This window comes from Bos mutus, chromosome 9 (assembly GCF_027580195.1).
Source record: "Bos mutus isolate GX-2022 chromosome 9, NWIPB_WYAK_1.1, whole genome shotgun sequence".
In the NCBI taxonomy this organism is placed as follows: Eukaryota; Metazoa; Chordata; class Mammalia; order Artiodactyla; family Bovidae; genus Bos; species Bos mutus.
This window is the reverse complement of record NC_091625.1, coordinates 68,346,088-68,366,306: the sequence shown is the minus strand read 5'-3', so window position 1 is coordinate 68,366,306 and position 20,219 is coordinate 68,346,088. Positions and strand designations below refer to the sequence as shown.

Here is a 20,219-nt window from a genome sequence, read left to right as displayed (position 1 = left end):
ACCTCGGAGAAGGCAATGGCACCCCACTCCAGTACTCTTGCCTGGAAAATCCCATGGACAGAGGAGCCTGATAGGCTACAGTCCACGGGTCACTAAGAGTCGGACATGATTGAGCGACTTACCTTTCACTTTTCACTTTCATGCACTGGAGAAGGAAAAGGCAACCCACTCCAGTGTTCTTGCCTGGAGAATCCCAGGGACGGGGGAGCCTGGTGGGCTGCCGTCTATGGGGTCGCACAGAGTCGGACACAACTGAAGTGACTTAGCAGCAGCATACTATACCTGACAATGGCTAATATCAAGGGTACTGACACCCAGTGTGTTCCCTCCAATGCCTACAGTGGATGTCTCATCAATACTGTAGGTGGAGATCATTACTGCTGGCACCAATGCAAATATATGATACTCTCAAAGTCCCTCCTGTGTGAAACAGTTCATTTTAGTTTTTACTCTTTTTATTGTAATTTCCTTGCGTAACAATCTACAAAAGGGCTGGCTGACAGACTAAATGACATTTAACACAGAATTACCTCCTCTGAACAGCACTGCAACATGTATATTACCATATGTAAAATAGATGACTAGTGCAAGTTCGATGCATGAAGCAGGGCACTCAAAGCCTCAAAGCCAGGGCTCTGGGACAACCCAGAGGGATGGGGTGGGGAGGGAGGCGGGAGTGGGTTTCAGGATAGGGGACACATGTGTACCCATGGGTGATTCATGTCAATGTATGGCAAAAACCACCACAATATTGCAAAGAAATTATCCTCCAATTAAAATAAATAAATAAAAATATTAAAAATTACCTCCTCTTTCTTTCCTGCTCCACCCCCTGCCTCTAAACCAAAGCTGTGCAACTTGACTCTCCCTTGGAATCATTTATCAAATGGATACACTTCCCCAATCTCTCACACAAAGAAATTCTTGGAAGCCCTGGCTTACCATGTACCACCAGGAATCTAGAAACATTAAGTGGTAATGAAATTAATTAATATCTTGTATTAAAAAAAATCCTATAAGAATATGGAGATGTGGGCCCTCTCATATACTATGGTAGCATTGATTGAAACAACCTCCACTCTACGGAAATGAATTTTCAAGAACATATCCTCCAATTCAGTCCTTCTATCTCTAGAAATTTATCCCATAGATACTTGCACATGTGTCTAAAAAATGTAAAAGGTGATTCATGGACTATAGCGCTGCTTGTAATGTCAAGAAACTGGAAATAACCCGACTGTCCATCAGTAAAGGAAAACTGTGGTACATCCATACAATAGTATAAAATACCACTATAGAAAACCATGAGGAAACTCTTTACATTCTGATACAGATAAAGCTCCAAGATACAATCAATACTACTAATTTTACATAGGTTATATAAACAGTGTGATACAATTTGTGTAAAACAAATGGGGCATATATCAGTATGAGTATTGCTTATATATACATAGACTATCTTTACAAGGATTTGTCAAAAGCTGGTTAACACTGCCTGCCTCCAGGAAGCGGCAATGGTAGGTTGAAAGACAGCTAAAGGATGGGAACCTACTCTCTGTGGCCACTTTAGCACCTGTTGAATATTTAAATGTGTATTTTTTTTAAGAAAAAAATTACATAAAAATATATTTTAAAATTCTATTTCATATTTATTTAAAATACGCTATGTTATGAAAGGTGCTTCTCCTTACAAAAATATTTAGCTTCTTATAGATGTCAACAATTGAAGCCATAGCCTGGAAGGCACTAGGGGAAATGGACTTCCCCAAAGCTCTTGTGTAATTTAACTAGTAGGTATTTAACTACATACACAAATGTATCAGCTCCACAGACGGATGGAAAAAGAAAGGGTTGAGGGCTCACTTCTCTACAACTCAGGTATCACAAACAAACAGGAGATCCCTGGCATGCACAGACTATCTTGATTTCTACCATTCCTGAGCAACAGCTGAAGCTCCCACATTTAGCAATGTGCCATTTCGCAGAGACAAGATTCTGAATCACACACACCATGAACTGGGGGGCCCGGCCAAGGTCCAGGTGTGCTCTGAGTCACAGCGCGGTGTCAGAGTGCTACAGCCACCATACATAAAGTGACAACAACTCCGCTTCTAGTGAAGAAATGAAACAAACAAAATGAACTGCTAGTTGATTCTAGTGTTGATGACAGAACGAGGAGAACATGGAAATGCTTATGAAAGTGATAGGTCCCAGCCACAAAACAGAAGTTTCAGATAAATTAAAGGCTGAAATGTCAAATGCAATGATGACTCAGACACATTGTGTGAACAAAACTACAGAACGCTCCAAAAGGAAATAAGTAGAAAAGACGTGTGAATTTGTTTCAATAAGTGCTCTAGACAGTACAAAAATTGCTCATCAAGTAAGATAAGTAGTTAAGGTCTAGAGAGATCATTTACATTACTCAGTTATACTTTAGCAATCTGAAGGGAGGAATTATGCGCTACAACGATTTTTTTCCAGGTTGTGGACTGGCAATGGTCATGGGCTATATCCATCATAAATGTCAAGAATCTACGGTATCTTATTTTGACTGGAGATAAACAGAGTCCTTCATAATCCTCTCTTTATATGATTCCTTTGCTCATATCTGCCAGGAGAGGATAAAATGGCCGCTCAGAGTCGGGGGCAGGGACGCCCCAGGCGTGCACTTGTACAGCACGTTCAAGGTGAAGAGGCTGCCTGGGGCTGAGATGAAGAGAAGATAACAGTCCCTGGGAAGATAAGCAACCCAATCTGGTAGCTGCAACACAAAGTGAGAGAGTGGGCCTTGCCTAGAAACCAAAAGTCTGGATCTGCAGATAAGGTCAGTATTAAAGATTACTAAGAAAGGGTACTAACTGCAGCCTGGCCATTCCTGCTCAAACCATTGTTTTCAAAATAGTAGAGTATTTACAAGAACAGCTAATGTTCATTAACGCCAGTTAAACAGGTTTAATATTTTCAAATAAAGTTGTTTTTTTAGAATTCCATTTTATAGCTTTACCATTAACAGGTACAGTTTTCAAAAGTAAGTTACAGAGATAACAAGGCCAAGAGCTGGGAGTAGTTGTAAAATGGGGGTAGGCATCACCCCAGAAGCAGCATCTGAGAATCAGATTTAACTCTATCACTCAGAGAGATGATGGGACTGAGTGAGATCTCAGTGCCTGGTGTCAAGGAACTAAACACATCAGTTTTTGGTTCAAGAGGGCAATGTATCTTTTGTGAAGAGTAAGTCAGGAATGCTAACCCTTAAATCATGACCATGAAAGAAACAAAAATGACAGCTCTGCAGAACAGTGAGACAATAGTAAGAAAAGTCAACATCCACAGTGGGGATTCAGTGCTCTGCTGCTATGATGCCCACATGAATACCATCAACTGAAGCTGGCTTTCGGTTCACTTTGTAGAAATCATCAATCACTCACCAAAAGCTGTCTCTGGCACATTGTGACATTCTCAAAAAATAAGTCTTAAGCATCACCTTCAGTAATATCATCGAAAGGGCCTCTGCCCACTGCTAAACCCATATTAAAATGGTGTATCAAGTTGCTGAGCCTCCCTCTCCCCACCCACCCTGCTCCTTGTCATCCTTTCACAGACACAAATCAAACACTTCATGCATCATCCTCAAAACTTGCCACACTCTCTCAAGTTCCTCTCTCCATCCCCTGACCTTTCCTAAAGGAGCCATGACCTTCCTTTCCTCCTCTTCAATTCACTTTCCAAGGTTTGGCAATGTCCTGTTCTGTGACTTCAGACCAACAAACCCCCTGAAGCCTCAATTTCCTCATCTATAAAATGTGGATGATAACAGAACTTTTCTTCATTGCGCTTGGTGAGGACTGAATAAGATGAGTCAGATAACAGTTCAACACAGTGCCTACTCCAAAGTTACGCAGTCAATAAAATCTTAACTGTCTATTATAGTTACCTGGTTTAACAATTATTTGAGTTCATGAGAATTGCTCAGCGACCTTAAAAAATTAGTCACTGGCATTTTCCTCCCCCTTTCCCTTCATTTTATTTCAGTGGTGTCTCTTATGGTAAGCCACCTGTGTTCAAAGCTCCATTACAAGATGTCAACATTACAACATAGATGTTGTGCTGTTAATAACAACAATCCCTCATATTTACATGGCTCTAGAAATGACTAGCTTTCTTCAAGGAATAATTCCTCTGAAGTAATGGAGAAGGATCTGCCACGTAGAGAGGGAGTTGGACCCGAAGGCAGGGCTCTCTTCACCATCACGCTGGGCTGGCAGCACACTGGAGACCAGGCTAAAGCGGGTTAACAAGACGAAGATGAAAGGCTAGGGCAATCTGTCCCAAAATCCGCTCCTCAGAACTTACAGGAGACCATTTCTGTGTGTCCTGTGACACAAGTGTTGTGGTGATGGAGAAATGTAACCTCTGGGTCTTTGGGAGATGGATGGCACCCATCAGCAGCAACGCAGCTATCTGTGAAGCGCTGAATTCAAGCTTCCCACAGTCAGCCAGCCCTACAGCTCTGTTGTCACAGTCTAGCAAGTCCCATGGAACCCCTTTTCAGAAAATGCTGAGCTATGGAAAATAAATTCAAGAAATAACATGAGAACAGGCAGTGTTTTACAGGAGAGAATTCATTCATCTCCAAGTTAGGAAATCAACCATAGAGATGCTACATTCTGGCTGAGCTCCCAGTCTGCATCCATGAGTTGAAATCTGTAGTATCTAACACTGGGGAAAGTCCTGGGGACCTAGAGTCCAGGCCCAAGAAAGTGATCTTGAGAAAGACATGGCCCCACCTCTTAAGGTCTATCTACAGTTTTCTGATTTATCCTCTGATGCCTTCCTATGCACTTTCATGACACCTGAGAGGTACACTGGCTGTAATGGGGAACTCACATATTTACAAATACACGGCCACGTAAGGGGAGTCAGACCAAGTCAGTAAGTCTAACCCACTCCAGAGATACAGACACAGTGGAGCTGGAGGGTTTCTTCTACACTTTGTCATTTTAAAGGATCTTACCAATACTAGCCTATTTGACCCTAACAGCTACCTTTTAAGTTGGCCAAGAATTGTTGGCCTCATTTTACAGATAAGAAAAGATCACCAAACCAATAAACAGACTTTCACCTCCCAAAACAGTGACCCTCAGACTATACCATAGTGCCCAAAACAATGTATTTTAGTCAATAAAGAAGCCAATCTAATGTAAAGGTGAAAAGCACAACAGCCAGAGTGCCTGGGTTGAATCCTGGCTTCACAACTTACTAGCTGAATAATCTTGGGCATGGTACCCAACCTCTCTTGAGCCTTAGCTCCTTCATCTAAAAAATGAATAGGAATATCTACTTCATAGAGATTTAAGCGTTTTTAAATTATGCACATTAAAGTGCTTTGTACTTTGTGGACAGTCAGTTCACAACAGCTACAGTAATTTTGAAGAAAAGAAACAAGTTGCTCTCCAGTGTCCACACTCCCTTCAAGCATGAGTTTACCAGATGTCTGAATATCTCACAGCAGAGAAATGATAACTGTACAAAAGCTAGTACCTTTGCACCACAAAGTCCTATTAGATTTCTCCAGAGTCCAGAAGTGAAGGCGGAAAAAAGTGGGAGTTAAGAACTATGGTAGGACTCTGGGATTTCACAAACAAGTACAACTTCAAAATGAATTTAGGAAACTGATGAAAAGTCAGTAAGTATTGGTTTTTCCAAGCTCTTATAAAGAAAAGAACATTCTAACAATGAGAAAAGTATGAAGGACATAATCTCTGAACAATGACCTAAGACTAAGCCATTGGCAACCTTACTGTGACATTTTTGCTGAGGAGGCATAAAAACATCGTCGCGTATCAACTCTGGTTCCAGGACCTGCTTTCAAGAAAGACACAGAGGCAAACAGAAAGCACCATTGAGAAATCACAGTAAGAGGCCTATAGAGAAAAGAGAGATGAAAGCTATGGATCCTCTCCAAAGGGGACTCAAATGACTACAGAGTCTTTCTCTGTACAAGTGCTGGAACATGGGTATGTAAGATGCCAGGGGAACAGGGGCTGAAGGGAGATTCTGTACCCCAATAATAGTACTTACTACATCATATCATGATCCTTTCTTACAGGAGGTTTTGGAGGAAAGAGACTTTGATTTATTCATTTTATTACCCTCATGTGAATATCCACAGTAGGCATCAATAAAAATTTATCACATGAATGAACAAAAGAGAAGGGAAAAACGTAACAGACTAGTTGTGGGCAAGGACTGGGGAGAGGGAAAATCAGAAACAGATCTTCATCTGTCCATCTATCTCATATTCTCCAGTGAAAATTCTAACAAGGAGGCTGCTAAGTATTTATTTACCTCTTTGGCAAGAGGATAACTCTCCAGCTCCAAGAAACCCTCCTTATTTAAGTGTCAGTGAAGAACACATCAAAAGAAGTTAAATTCAAGCCTCTTAAACAGGCTTATTCAATAAGGATAAGAGAAAAATCTAAACTCACCCATGAAGCATCTCTCAACAAATATTTTGCTACAAAGAAAAATTTTCCTTTCAAATCAAGCATGACAGATACCAGCTTTGATATTCCAGTAACCCTGACTGATAAGAACTCTGAATCGCACACATACTGGAACTGAGATCTGTTGTGGAGAGATGTGAATTCTGCCCTGAGGGCTCAAGTTCATAGATTTTTTTTTTTTTTTAGGCAGGTAGAACTGTAGATGACTTCAACGTGAAAACTGAAATCTCAATAGCATCAAGAACAAATTCTTGAGAATCTGGGTTTTCTGTCCCTATCTATGTTCCTGTAGTAGATGCCTGAGAGGCAGCTAACCTAGGTTCCCTTTATATATGAAATCGATTATTAGGACGGCGCCTTCTTGTTGATATTTTTTCAAGAGATACCTCCTGCTCCTGTATCTACTACTAGTCATGTTTAATGAAAATGACTCTATTTATAACATATCGATGGCTTATCTGATTTCCTACCTTTTCTGCTATGATGATTACATGCAAAGGGGTAGTCACCAAAGGCAACCTTTACAAAATCTCAACTTCCTGCCCTTCCGTTTGTTACTGTAAGAAGGATGAATTGTTTGAGAGTCTGTGGCCTTAACCTACTTACTTCCTCTGAAGGAGGAACAGAAAATGAAAAATGCCTTTCAAGAAAAAAAAAATGTATATAGAAAATGAAATCACAAACTGACATTAACAGTCTTATGGCATATTTAACACACTCTCTTCGAATGCTTTTATTTGAAGTTCATTTTCAATGTACAGACTATGAGATACTCAATTTGAGACAGAAATATCCTGAAAAGTGCTATAATGTCATCCATACACTACACTAGTAGTGTAATAATAGAAATTTTACACCCATTAGAGGGATTCAAGAGCATAAAAAGAGCAAGAACCTGTCTCACAGAGATATTTCCATGCTTATGCAAAATATGCACAAGTTTAAATTTTAAAAGAAAACTAAAAGTAGTATCTTGTTCTTTTTTCTTACTTCACTTCATAATTTTTAAATGCTAAAAGTAGTACATTCTTTTTTCTTATTCTGCTTCATATTTTTATAGAACACAGAGCTAAAATTAAAAGATTTACACTTGATTTCTTTTGCCTATAATAAATTAGATTTGTCCAGATTTTATTTCTATCACAGAAGTCATGTCTACAGGCTTATCTTGATAACCCTTTGCAGCTAAACTCCTTATCAACAAATTGAACAGCTAGGCCTCAAATCTTCCAAATAAGACCACAAAGCAATGGGGTGAAATTATTTAGATCATTTAACAACCAGACCGGGGACTTCAATTCACAGTTCAGTGCTCGGTCAGTTTAACAGATGGGGGAAAAGTAATCAACTGATTTTGGTGCCTCAACCATCCTACTCAAAGTGTTTCAGTAACTGAACTAGTTTAATTCTATAAAAGCACACGTAACATACAGCCGTGGTCCAATCTTGAAAGGCTCCAACATACAGCAGGTGCTCAAAAAAATTTGTTGGATGATAGAGCTTCAACAAAGGAGAAACAGTCCATCACCCTATAACCAATGCCTGCAACAGCATCCTCTGAAGTTAAGATTAAAGCTCTGCTCGATGGACCATGACTCAAATAACAGGAATGTCATATGACTCCCACTATAAACCAGAACCACCTAATGAATCAAAGACTCTTCACTTTATTTTGTAAATGGGCCTACTCTTCTGGTTAGAGCATAATATCAGTAATTATCGCATTTTGGTGAATACATTCTTAGTCATATTCCTTGGGTATCTTTTTTTAAACTTTGATTCTCATACTCTACATTCTTCCCTGTCTCCAGCTTCTCACCATTATTATCTCTATCCCTCATTTTAATTTTTTTTTATAATCAATAAATTCCATCATGTTTTGAGTTCACAAAATGGTAAATTTAGGTCTTATTCTTTTGATTGATGATTAATTGATTTAAACTTAATTTATCAATTAATTTAAATTAATTGAAAACAAACCCTACTGCCTTATCAGGTCTCTTCCTACAAAGAACAGATGAAACCTTTTAATAAATAAGCCCAGTAATTACCAAACCTAATTTCAGTAATGTTTTGTTAACAGCTAATGATCATTTCAAGGCCATGAACTAGACCAAGGTGTTCTTTTCAGTACAACTAAGTCTTTCCCCAACGTTTAAAAAGGGAGGAAGAAAGAGTAAAGTGAAGAAACAGTGTTTTCTTCTCATCATTTTTTTCTTACACCTGTTTGCTATTGCTCATCTTAGTGAACCAATGTATAAAAGCAAATATATTCCTCAAAATCTGGAAATGTGTTTCCTGGAAATATTGTTAAGAATTACTATTTTGAAAATTAGAAAGTTAAAGACATAACAAGACAAAAGCCAGTGTCATTTTCCCTTGTCCCGGCCCTTCCAAGCTGCATATGAACTTATACAAGTTACTAAGTATCTCTTAGGACCGGTTTCCTCTAAAAGAGAATTAATAATACCAAACACTCAAGGTTACTGAAAGTATTAGGGATAATACTGTTAAAACAGTACCTGGGCATACAGAATGCACTCAGTAAGTTTCTGTTAGATGAATGAGTGAATGAATGAATGAATGTAAAATATCCAGCTTAATGCTTGACATTCAGAAGGCACTCAATATACAATTACATTGACTATATTAACACTTAACAGTATTTTGCAAAGGGTGCCCCATGTTGCAGGTCCCTACGTTAGGGACACACTTACCTCCACAGTACCCACTGCATTTACCTCGACCTTTCACTACAGCACTGAACCACAGCTTTGTTTTGGTAATTATCATTGTATGTGTATGGATTATCTCCTCAATAGACTATAAACACACTAAGGCCAAAGATTGTTGCTTTCTTCATAGCCCCAACAAAGTCATTTATTTCATCCTATTCTATGCATTAATTATGTAAAGCACTTTCCAACAGAGTTACAAAGATACCCAATAAATATCTATTGACTGACATAAAACACTGACTTGCAGAAAGAATAGTAAGTAATAATAATAAAGCTTTATTATTGGGTTGGCCAAAACGTTCATTCAGATTCATCTGTAAGATGGTACAGAAAAACCCAAATGAACTTTTTGACCAATTCAACCTAATACACATGTAATTCTTTCAATCACTACCCAAGTCATTAACTATAAGTTCACTTCCGAGGAAGAAACTGGAGGCGCATCCAGAATCAGTCAACTTTACACAAGTGCCTCTCAAAAGTCCTTATTCTTTCCTGCAAACCACCCTGTCTCCTAAAAAAGGACTTAAAGGCTTTTCAGTTTGACTTCATAAATCAAACTCCCAGGGTAAGGGTGTAGGGAACTCCTCAAGAGCAAAGACCTGGTCTTGCAGTGTTTGGCACTGTAAGAATTCAATAAAAATCAGTTAACTAGTAGAAATACCACTAGAGGAATTATGCAGGTTACCCAACTTTGGGACACCAAGTTGGACCAGTACCCTAGTCCACACTACCTCAAGTATTGGGCTAGACAAAAAGTTCATTCGGCTTTTCTGTACCATCCTACAGAAAAATCCGAATGAACTTTCTGGCCAACTCAATGATTTCTTTTGTAAATTTTCTGTCTTAACTGCATCTATTATAAATAGCTTTGGTTGATATATGTATGCCTTAGAAATAAACTATCAAACAAAACAGCGGAATTATTCAAGAACCAACCTTCAATTACACAGGGACTAATTAAACAGGAACTATTATTTCTTCTTTCCTCTACTACTGGGTTTCTAGGTTCTTAGAGTATTGATTGGATAATTTACAAGATAAGAGAGATAGGCTAAAACTTCTCAAGAGTTTGGCAAATTCAGTATTATCAAACTGAAAACAATGACTTGTGATTTTCTTTTTTCTATCTAGATAATATATAGTTGATTAGGATTAGAATAAAGCAGCCAAGAGTTCTAGAAAACGTAGGGAGGAAAAAGCCCTACAGGGAGCACCCCTGAAATTCACAGTCATTTGCAGGACCCAGTTTCTGGTCCCTATAGTTTAAATTCTTACTACTCCAGTTACCTATTTTGTCATCTTCATTTCCCAACAGACCCATGCTAACTAAAATATTAATTACAGTACATAAATTCCCCTCACACCAACCCCTCTACTTTCACCACCCTACCATTTCCACAATTTGGTATTATTTTATATTTAAATATTTATTTCACCAACTCCTACCTATTAAATGACTACCTTGAGATAAAACACAATTTGTATTCAGCCCCATTTTAAAACATGGTCTCTTCGCTCAAGAAAGCCATAAAAGAGAAACTACTATTTTCCTAAAGAAATGAAATATCCCCTGAAAGCATTGTAGCAAGTCCATATAATATGTACACCAAAAACTAAACCAATTATTTTAGCCAAGAGTTAAATCACTCTGTTCAGCTTTTAAAAACCTACCTTTTGTTCTGCCCTTTTCACAAAACCTGGCTAAGGTAAAATGATAATATGACTACCAAACATTTGAATAATTGTTCATAGTTCTCAAAACCTTATTTGATCCCTTCAACAAAGAGACCAAGGCAAGCATTGTCACTCCCATTTTCCAGAAGGGGAAATCTAGGCTAAAAGAGTTAATGTGATTTACATAAAGTGGTATATTTAGTGGCTAAACTGTCCTCTGATTCCTATTCTAGCACTCTACCTACAATCACAATGATTCCCCAAATGAATAAAAATAACTACTGTCTTCCACTCAGCATATCTAAACATGAAACTAACCATCCTAGGAAACACACTTCACTCTGTCTGAACTCTACTTCCATCTGCGATCTTCTTGTCAGCCATTCTCGCCCCCTTGTTTCTGCTGCATCACCTACATGGACATCTATTTATTTTGCTATTTATACTTCTCAAGGTGATCCACGAGCAGAAAATGTCAATAAATTCCTTTTTGACAATCATTTTTATAGTGGTATTTATTCAGTTTTGACATCTAGACCACACCTACCATGGTTATAACGTGGCTCAATAAGGACTGTTAGTCCTCACAAACTTAAGAGAACAAACTTATGTTACCAGCGGGGAAGAGTGGTGGGAAGTGACAGTTAAGGAGTTTGGGATGGACATGTACACACTGTTATATTTAAAATGGATAACCAACAAGGACCTACTATATAGCACAGGGAACTCTGCTCAATATTACATGGCAGCCTGGATGGGAGGCTGGGAGAGAATGGATACATGGATATGTATGGCTCAGTCGCTTTACTGTGAAACTGAAACTATTCACAACATTTTTAATCGACTACACTCCCATATAAAATTCAAAATTTTTTAAAAAAGGATTATTAGTCCTGCTACTTTTTGTTTTCTTTTGTTTTGCCAAACAAGAATTAGCAACTCCTTTAATACCTGAGACAGAAAAGGAAAATGAAATGAAGCAGAAAAAGAAAGGGAACGATTAAAAAAAAGTTATAAAAAGTAGAAGAGGCTTCCTTCCCTAGTTGCTCAGTGGTAAAGAATTCGCCTACCAATGCAGGTGACTCGGGTTCCATCCCTGGGGTGGGAACATCCCCTGGAGAAGGAAATGGCAACCCATTCCAATATTCTTGCCTGGGAAATCCCAGGGACAGAGGAGCCTGGTGGGCTACAGTCCATGAGGTCGCAAGAGAGTCAGATATGACTTATCAACTAAACATCACCATCATGAATAGTAGAAAAGCACTAGAGTCGCACAAATGTACTTTCATGTTCTACCCAGGGTTCCCTTTTGCCTGAGGATGACCTTTGTTCTGAGAGTAGGCCCTGGATTACTGGAGACTAACCAGCACCCTCCAAAATTACCAAAGAGATCTTTATTGGGCAGCAGCTGTATTGCTTGTGGTGATATGCTTAAAAGTTGACAAGTTTATGCTAACACACTGGAAATTCACTATAACACTATGAAATGATATTTGGCACACATCAGCCCACCATAGGATTTGAGCCATAGAAGATAAGTTACTTAAACGTGCCCAAACATCTTATTGGAAATATCACCTACAAAATTTTACCAAGTTCCAGAACTTTCCACATCACAGCATACTTCTACAACAGCTATATTAATTCACAATTGCTTTGTTCTAGATTTCCCGCTTCCTCAATTCCAAAGAATAAAACTATTTACTTTCAGTAAAGAACAGGTACAACTGAAGTGTGAATTAAGAATCCAGTAAAAAGCCAGTCCAAAGATTATCCAAAACAATCTCTTAATTTTTCATAATGCTTTAATTGGAGCTTCAGTCACAATCAGGGTCAAGACTTTCATGAATTCAAAGCACCCCTTTCAAAATGATGTTTTTCTGCCAACTCTGTTCCACACTCTCCTTTCTTACCCTCAAATGCAGCTTTTAATATTTGCAAGTATATCAAGCAATTTGTTTCAACACACAACTCTTACCTAGTGGCAGTGAAGAAATAATTATCTGATGGTCTTTAAGACTGTGGTTCACCCTCAAGACTTCTCCTGGAGGTCTATCATCGATTTAAAGAGAAGAGAAATAAAATCAAAGTATTGTCATTTTAAAAAAAGAAGCCTTGAAACTCATAGATAATAAGTTCAAATTCTGAATTACTGACATTACATAATTTTGTACACTACTACTTAATATGTTACAACACACACACACAAAAATAAACTAGCTTTGGATGAGGTGAAATTGCTTTTACATTTATATCACTGCCCTACCCTAAGTTCCCCTGTTAAAGTCTCTTCCATTGTATGACAAGCAAATGAAAGTTCCCAGGATCATTTGATTCATTTTAACTTCTCTCACTGTTTCTCTTATTTAAAGTTACCCTGCAGAACACACACCGGCAGAAGAATAGATACTATGTAAGCAAGTTTTTTCCATATATTTAAGTGTTTAAATCCCAAATTATACAAAGTATTCAGAAATAAGTCTTAACCAGTGAAACAAAATTACACTCTTAGAGGTAAATTGGGGTCATTCATTTTTATATATGACTATGTGTTTAAAAAACAAAATAAGGCCTTAAATTATATTTACTAGAGAATAAAATGATTAGCTCATATAAAATGATTTATATGAGCCTTTTCAAACACAAGTGTTTTTCATTTTTTCAAAGTTTTAAACATGTATTGCACTTCGTATTTTTATTAACATTCAAATGAAATTATCTGTCACTCCTGATTAAAGGTTGATCAAATGTATAGACAATGACAAATATTAAAAAAAAAAAAAAAATCAAACAACTGCGTCTAATCCAGAGAGTGACCGATCTCAAATCCCAGCATAAAAGCAAAGTGTTTTCCCCATAGAAGTACCCCAACTGGAAGGCTGGGTCCTTAGATTTCATTTGCTCTCCGATTTACTAAACTTTCTATTTCTGATCAGCATCCTCTCATACAACATCTGGCCCCTGGCTCAGGTCGTCTAATCACTTCCACGTCTGAACGGACTACGTAGCTAAAAAGTAAAGGCCAAAGTTTGCTCTCGGCCTTCCGAACTTAAAGACGCGTCTAACCACTAGAGGTCTCCCCTTGGCCAGTTTTGCACGTTCGCTATTTTGCTGCACTTGAAACTTTCCGGAGAAATGCTCTACTCGAGTCAGTGTTTTTCTAAAAACTTGCGCAAAAATCCACGCGACCGAGCTAGCCAGTACGGAGACTCTCGGGCTCCCCACAGCAATAAAGCTATCACAAACAACATTCTAGGAAAATTAAAATTCGACGCACTCGCTCCAGCCGCTCCCTCCCCCCCTTCTTATTCCTCATCTCAGTTTCCCTTAACTTAAACTTAGAACAATCAAAAATCTATTTTTGTTTCGGTGCACTGTGAATGATCTCTAACGCATTTTTTTTCTGGCGGTAGACCCGAGGTGGTCAAGGAGCCTGCCGAGGGATGCAGGGAGGGGGGAAGGGCCGTGCTCGCAGCGTCCGAGGAAGTTGCATAAGGAAAGAGACTCCGTTTTTTGGGTCCCCTCAAAAAATCGGCGGGGAGGGGGAGGAAAAGGAAGCGGGGGGGTGGCGGGGGGGGGAAGGTAGGAGGGAAACTGAAGCGACGTTTACCTTCGTCTCCCCGTGGAAGGGTGGGGTGAGAGCCGCGATCTTCGCGACCCCGGAGGGCGGCTCGTTACCCCCACGTCTCTCAGAGCGCAGACGGACAAACAGATACCCCTACCCCTCCGCAGGGAAGGCGGGGAGCAAAGTGCCCGCTTTTAAACTTTCTCTCACGGTCGCGCTGGGGCCGGGCTTCGCCCAGAGAGGGTGGGGGAGACCAGAGGGCCTTTTTCTTTCAAGGTAATTAAAGTTTTACCACCAGCACGAAAGTTGCGCCCTCCCCCCTCCCGTGCCACCGTGCCCCCCTCCCCCGCTTCCAGGGCTCCCAAGTTTTCCTCCCTCTCCGCCCTCCCCCCCCGCCCCCGCCACCAGCTCTTGGGGCGCGCGGCGGATGCCTCGGCTCCTGCGCTTCCCCGATCTCCACCCCCGCCGGCCTCTACTTCCCCCCGCCGAGCCGCCGCGGCGCGAGAACGGCCGGCCGGGCCCAGGACGCTAGTGTGCAAAACCCATTATTCCGGAATGGCACACGCACGCCGCGCGAGGCGGGCGGCGGCCCCGCCTCGGACCCCTCTCTGCCTCCCCAATATAAGGACGGCGTAAACAAGTTGCAGGAAAAGCAGCCCCGCGCCTCCCCCCCCCAACCCCCCCACCCGCGCCCGCCGCCCCGGCGCGGCCGCGGCCGCCGCCTCCCGACACACGCCCGCGCCCGCACCCGGCCCGGCGCGGCGCGGCACGGCGCGGGGCGAACGCCGCGACGGCGCGGGCTCCCGGCCCGGCCCGCGCCCTGAGCCCTCCCCCGCGCGGACGGCCGCCGCGGGCCCGCGCCGCCTCGCTTCCCGAAGCACTTTCCTGCCTCGGGCAGAAATAAACCGGAGGGTTTATTTTTGTGCAACTTTCCCAAAATGGCGGAAATTGGAGCTGATCTATATGAAATTCTCACACAGTCGGTCGGGAAGTGGGAGGCGGCGAGGAAGAAAACGCAAACTCTCGGCCGCCGAGCCCGCCGCGGGTCCGTGAGTGTGTGCGTGCGTGTGAGTGTGCGTGTGCGCGGTGGGAGTCGGGGAGGCCTTTCCGCCGCGCACACACACACAGCACACGCCGGGGAGACGCGCCTGCACATTCAACCAGTCCATTCTCCGCAGCCCGAGCGGGGAGAAAGTGGCCCGGCCTCTTTTCCCACTGCCTCGGTCTCCCGTACTTGTACTTCTCGCGCTCGCTCGCTCGCTCTCCGGTGCGCGCCCGGCACAAAGGCCACACGGGCGGAGGGGGCCGCAGGGGCGGCGCGCGGGGCTTGCGCCTCCCGCCGCACCGATACGCGGCCCCGGCCACCCCCGCGCGCCCCCCCCCCCCAACCCCCGCCGCCGGCGCCCCCCGCCTCGGCCGCCGCGCTCGCCGCCCGGGCTGCGGCTCCGCGGCGCCCACTCAGGCACGCACCCCGGCGGAGCCCGGCGCCGCCGCGCTCCCCACCCCGCGCCCGGTGTCATGAAAGCGACCAAAGTGACAAGCTCGGGGGGCGCGGGGGAGGGGGCCCACACGCATCCCGCCGCCTGCGCGCGGGCGAGAGCCCGACGCGGCCGCCTCGCCCCGGCTCCCTTCCGCACGGCCCCCCACACCCTTCCCCGTGTGCGCGCAAAGAAAAAAATACAAGTCTCTCCTCCCCCCATTTTTTCCTTTCTCTTTTCTCTCTCTTTTGTTCCTCTTTCACACTCGCACTCACTACTTCAGAGTGAGATGCCCAGAGACTCCCCCTCCAGCCGTTTCCGAGTCACTTGCCCACTTTTTTCCCCAGGATTAAGTTTTCTTCTCTTTCCCAGAGGCGCAGAGAAGTGGGGGAGAAACCCCTTCTGTCCTTTCCCCTCCCCTGATCTGTTTCACAAGACGAGGGTGCGCTTCCTTCTCTGTAGAGGTCTCTTAACTTTCATCCTCACCTAGGAAAATAAATGAATGGGCTTTGGCACGGACAAATCTTCAGATTAATTAGAGATTAGATCCGATCAACCGCTTCTTACCCCCAAATTTTCTCTTTTTTTTTTCTCCGTCTCACGAGTAGTCCTGACAAATGGTCCAGGGCTGCGGGCGCAGTGCGCATGTGCGCGTAGAGTCAGGGCTGGGGAGAGGGGAAACTGCGCTGGTGCCGGTGCCGCCGTGCCGCCGCCGCTGCCGGGGAGGCTCGCGCTGGCTTCCCTGTTAATGCTGCTGCGCCTTCGCCGCTGGAAAGCAGCATTAAAGCCGGTTGGCAAATGCAGCAGCCCGCAGATCCTGTTTCAGGTGCATCTTTTCAATACCCGTGTCACCAGCTCAGAGCTGGTTCCAGAACAATCAAAACAAATATGAAAGACTGCTAAGGTGATAGATTTCTTTGTCTATTTTCCACTTTACTTTTTTAAAAAAGGCATTCCTCAGAGCAGCTGATCCACCATGTACTGTTAAACGTATGCTTTCAGCCATTAAAGTGTGGGCCTTGGTCTTACAAAAACACAACCTAAAGGCTAAACACATGCTACGGGTCAGGAGAAATGAGAAATAAAGTTTTAAGCTCCCCCCACCCCCCCACCCCCCACACAACCTCTCTCTTAGAGGACTGGAAGAATGCATTATAAAGTGTGCATGTAGTGTCCGCGTCCCTTGCGTTTCTGAAGTGTTGGTCTTTATTGACAGCTTAAATGCGTTAGGCCTCTGTTGTGAAATCTGTTGGGATACATATGTCAACTTAGAAATCAGTGTTAAAGTCCTCTGGCAGTAAGCAGGTCTAGGACTACCTTCTGAATGTATTCAGTCAAGATGGCTGAGCGGTCCTAAAACAGCAAAACCTGCCTTTGTTAGGGCATCAAAACCAGATCAAGCGAGAGTATTGTTTTTCGGTATTGACAGCTTTCCACTGATGACTGTAGGCCTCTTTTTGGTCAGCTTACCATTCTCCTTTTCTACTAGATACAAGTACTTAGAAAATAATTGAAGAAATTGAAGTTCTGATCAACACTTTAGGTCAATAACGGAGTTCACCGTGCAAGGGGAAAAAAAAGGAGCGGCGGTAATTTCAGGAATGGTGGAAGCAAATCTTCACATTTTGCTGGGGTGGGGAGATAAAGTAAGGCCCCCTACCCCTCAGAGTGGACTAGTTTGCATCTAATAAACCGTAAAGGAGACCCTTTTCCAAAATTGCTGCCTGAGGCCTAGAATTTAAATATATCACAGATGGACATTCTGTATTAAAAATCTTTCTCCAAAATGTAAGTAATAATATTCTCGATTGAATTTTTTCACTTCGGGAATGTTCCTTGAACCAGTTTCAGAAAAATAAACTGCTAAATTCTTTCCTTAGGACCGTGAAATTACCCTAGAGAGACAGACTACTCCACAGTGTCTTCTGCTGGTGTAGTGACCGAATTCTCCAAACCAAAACCCAGGACATACAGCTTGACATGTACTCAAAACAAGTGAACAAACCCTGTGAAGCTGAAAAGAGTTTATAAAATATGCTTCCTGTGTCGGGCAACCATTGGTTTAGTAGTGTGAAATGAGGAAGGCTGGGTTAGAGAGGGCTATAGATAATATTGATTTCACCCACAATATCCAACCTTTTTCTGAGCTGTTCCCAAACAGCCTAATTAACTGATCTGAATTTCAGCTTCTCTCCTTTTCTCCCTAGCCCTTGAATAATAAGCAGTGAAATAGCCAAAGGCAGGCTACAAGAGGAGAAGGGAAGCAAGGCCAGGAGCTATGTGCAAAACTAAGGCCTATGCCCAAGGAAACTAATAAAATTAATTTTAGATTCCTCTTTATAAAAATCCATTCTAGACTTGTTCTCTCTAGATAATTTCTAGACTATATTTCTATTTCACAAGCTTTTTCAGAGATTTACATAGTCTTTAAACTTATATTAAAGATCTACCTTGTGCTAACCACATTACAAGGTGTTGGGGATAAACAAATGATCAAAACTAGGCCCCAAGGAATTCAGACTGGTAAAGGCAGTCTAGTGCACTGGGCAATGCTTTACAGTGTGAAAGATGTTGTACTAGGGGTATGCAGAGCTACTGTATTGAGGAGCTATTGTAGCAATAAGAAAAGGCTTTCTAGAAAAGGTGATAACTGTTTCTTGAAGGACAAGTGTCCAGGGTATATGGGAAGATGATCCAATCAGAGAAAGTCTGAGTAAAGGTCCAAGGGTCACGAAAGCATGGCTTGCTTGGGACCTGTGCACATACTGAGGTGCAGTAAGAAAAATAAGGATGAGTTGAGGCTATCTCCAATACATGGCCAATCTCCTTCAGAGGTCATCAGTAAAAGCTCAAAGACAATGTAAGTTGTTCCCAAGATGTGGTTCCAGGTGGGAAATATTTTGAAGGTACTCACATCTAAAGATATTGCTACAAAGAATCCACTGGTGTGACCACCTGAGACAGAGGCAGTATGTGATATTAGAATCTAAATAACACTGGACCTTTATATAAATTGGTGGTATTTACAGAACCTTTCTCCATCTGTTCCCTAAATGATAATATACTAGTAGAAGCTTTTTGTTGCTCCTTCACCCTTCCACTGTTCAGTCACTGGTTAATAATCCATGATGAATCCCTTCTTTCCAGCATCTCTTCATGGCATCAGTCTCCACCACTCTCCCGGTTCCCATTCCACCCAACTCTACCCTATCACACCTATATACCTAACCCATCCTCAGACCAGATCTGTAACTTCCTTGACCTCCCAAGTGAAATTATTAGCCACTACTTTACTTTTCTTTATATTTATTCATTTATACCCAAACTTGTGCCCCCAGCCCCATGACTTCAGGTTATTCCATTCCTAAATATCCTGAGGTGTATGTGTGCATGCTCAGATGTGTCTGACTCTTTGTGACCCCATGGACTGAAGCTAAAGCCATTTTACATGGAAAATGTTTTCCATCACTGTACTCATTCTCTGGAGACTTTCTGAGGCTTCTCATCCCCTCCCAGATGAAGGTCATTCAAAATCTTTCTCACTATATTCCTTCCTGTAACCTCCATTCAGTATGAATTCAATTTAGAAACTTACACTCCCTTTTCCTAGCACTAAGTTTGTTCTATGTTGAAAGGACATACTCCCCCTTCCTTGAACAATTCAAGGACAACCTGCTCCACCAGCCAGCCCCTCACAAATTGAAAGTGACCAGGAGTGAAGTCCAAGAGATTTTTATTGTAATACAGTTCTGCCACCATCCACTGGGAACCCATTAGGCAGGTCACCTCATCTTCAGGCTTTGAATTCTCTCACTAGTTACACAAAGAAAGAGTAATAATTGATTTCTGAGATCTCACTGAAATCCACATCCCTCGCCATCCTTCCACGTAACAGCAGCATTGTCACATTTTAGTACAAATAATATGGAACCAAGAAATGAATTTTAAGTAAAGAGTGAAAAATCTATCCATCTGCTAGGTATCAGAATGTTACCAGTTTATAGCGCATTCAGTTGGTTTAAGCCTGTTACTAATGAGATGAAGGTCATGGGTTCCATTCCCTAATGGCTAGTTTTGATCTGTTTCATAGCCACAAACTGCTTTCCTAAACCGTTTCCCATGTAGTAATGTGTGATATTGGTTGTAAGTCTTCATGTAAAATTGAATCTTTCCATAGAAATTTTCTAACGTGAACAATACTTAAAATCATTCTTTCAATGCATTATCTTACTTTTAAGTGTGAGTCAAGTTA

At 42.0% G+C, this 20,219-nt stretch overlaps 1 protein-coding gene across 9 annotated transcripts in view; it reads right to left on the bottom strand.

Moving 5' to 3' along the window:
• The window catches only part of L3MBTL3 (L3MBTL histone methyl-lysine binding protein 3), a 104,867-nt gene extending 88,253 nt beyond the window's left edge, over positions 1–16,614 (bottom strand). For 3 of the 9 annotated variants that reach the window (XM_070376653.1, XM_005907405.3, XM_005907406.3), the window contains exons 1-2: positions 14,535–14,806; positions 12,903–12,976 (exon numbers count right to left, since the gene is read on the bottom strand). The gene's annotated coding sequence lies outside the window, so the exon portion shown is untranslated. Of the gene's footprint in view, positions 1–12,902; positions 12,977–14,534; positions 14,808–15,465; positions 15,702–16,453; positions 16,473–16,534 lie in introns of those variants that run through there. The other 6 variants (XM_070376659.1, XM_005907404.3, XM_070376654.1 and 3 more) reach the window with 5 other exon arrangements.
• Between the last annotated feature and the right edge of the window lie 3,605 nt (positions 16,615–20,219).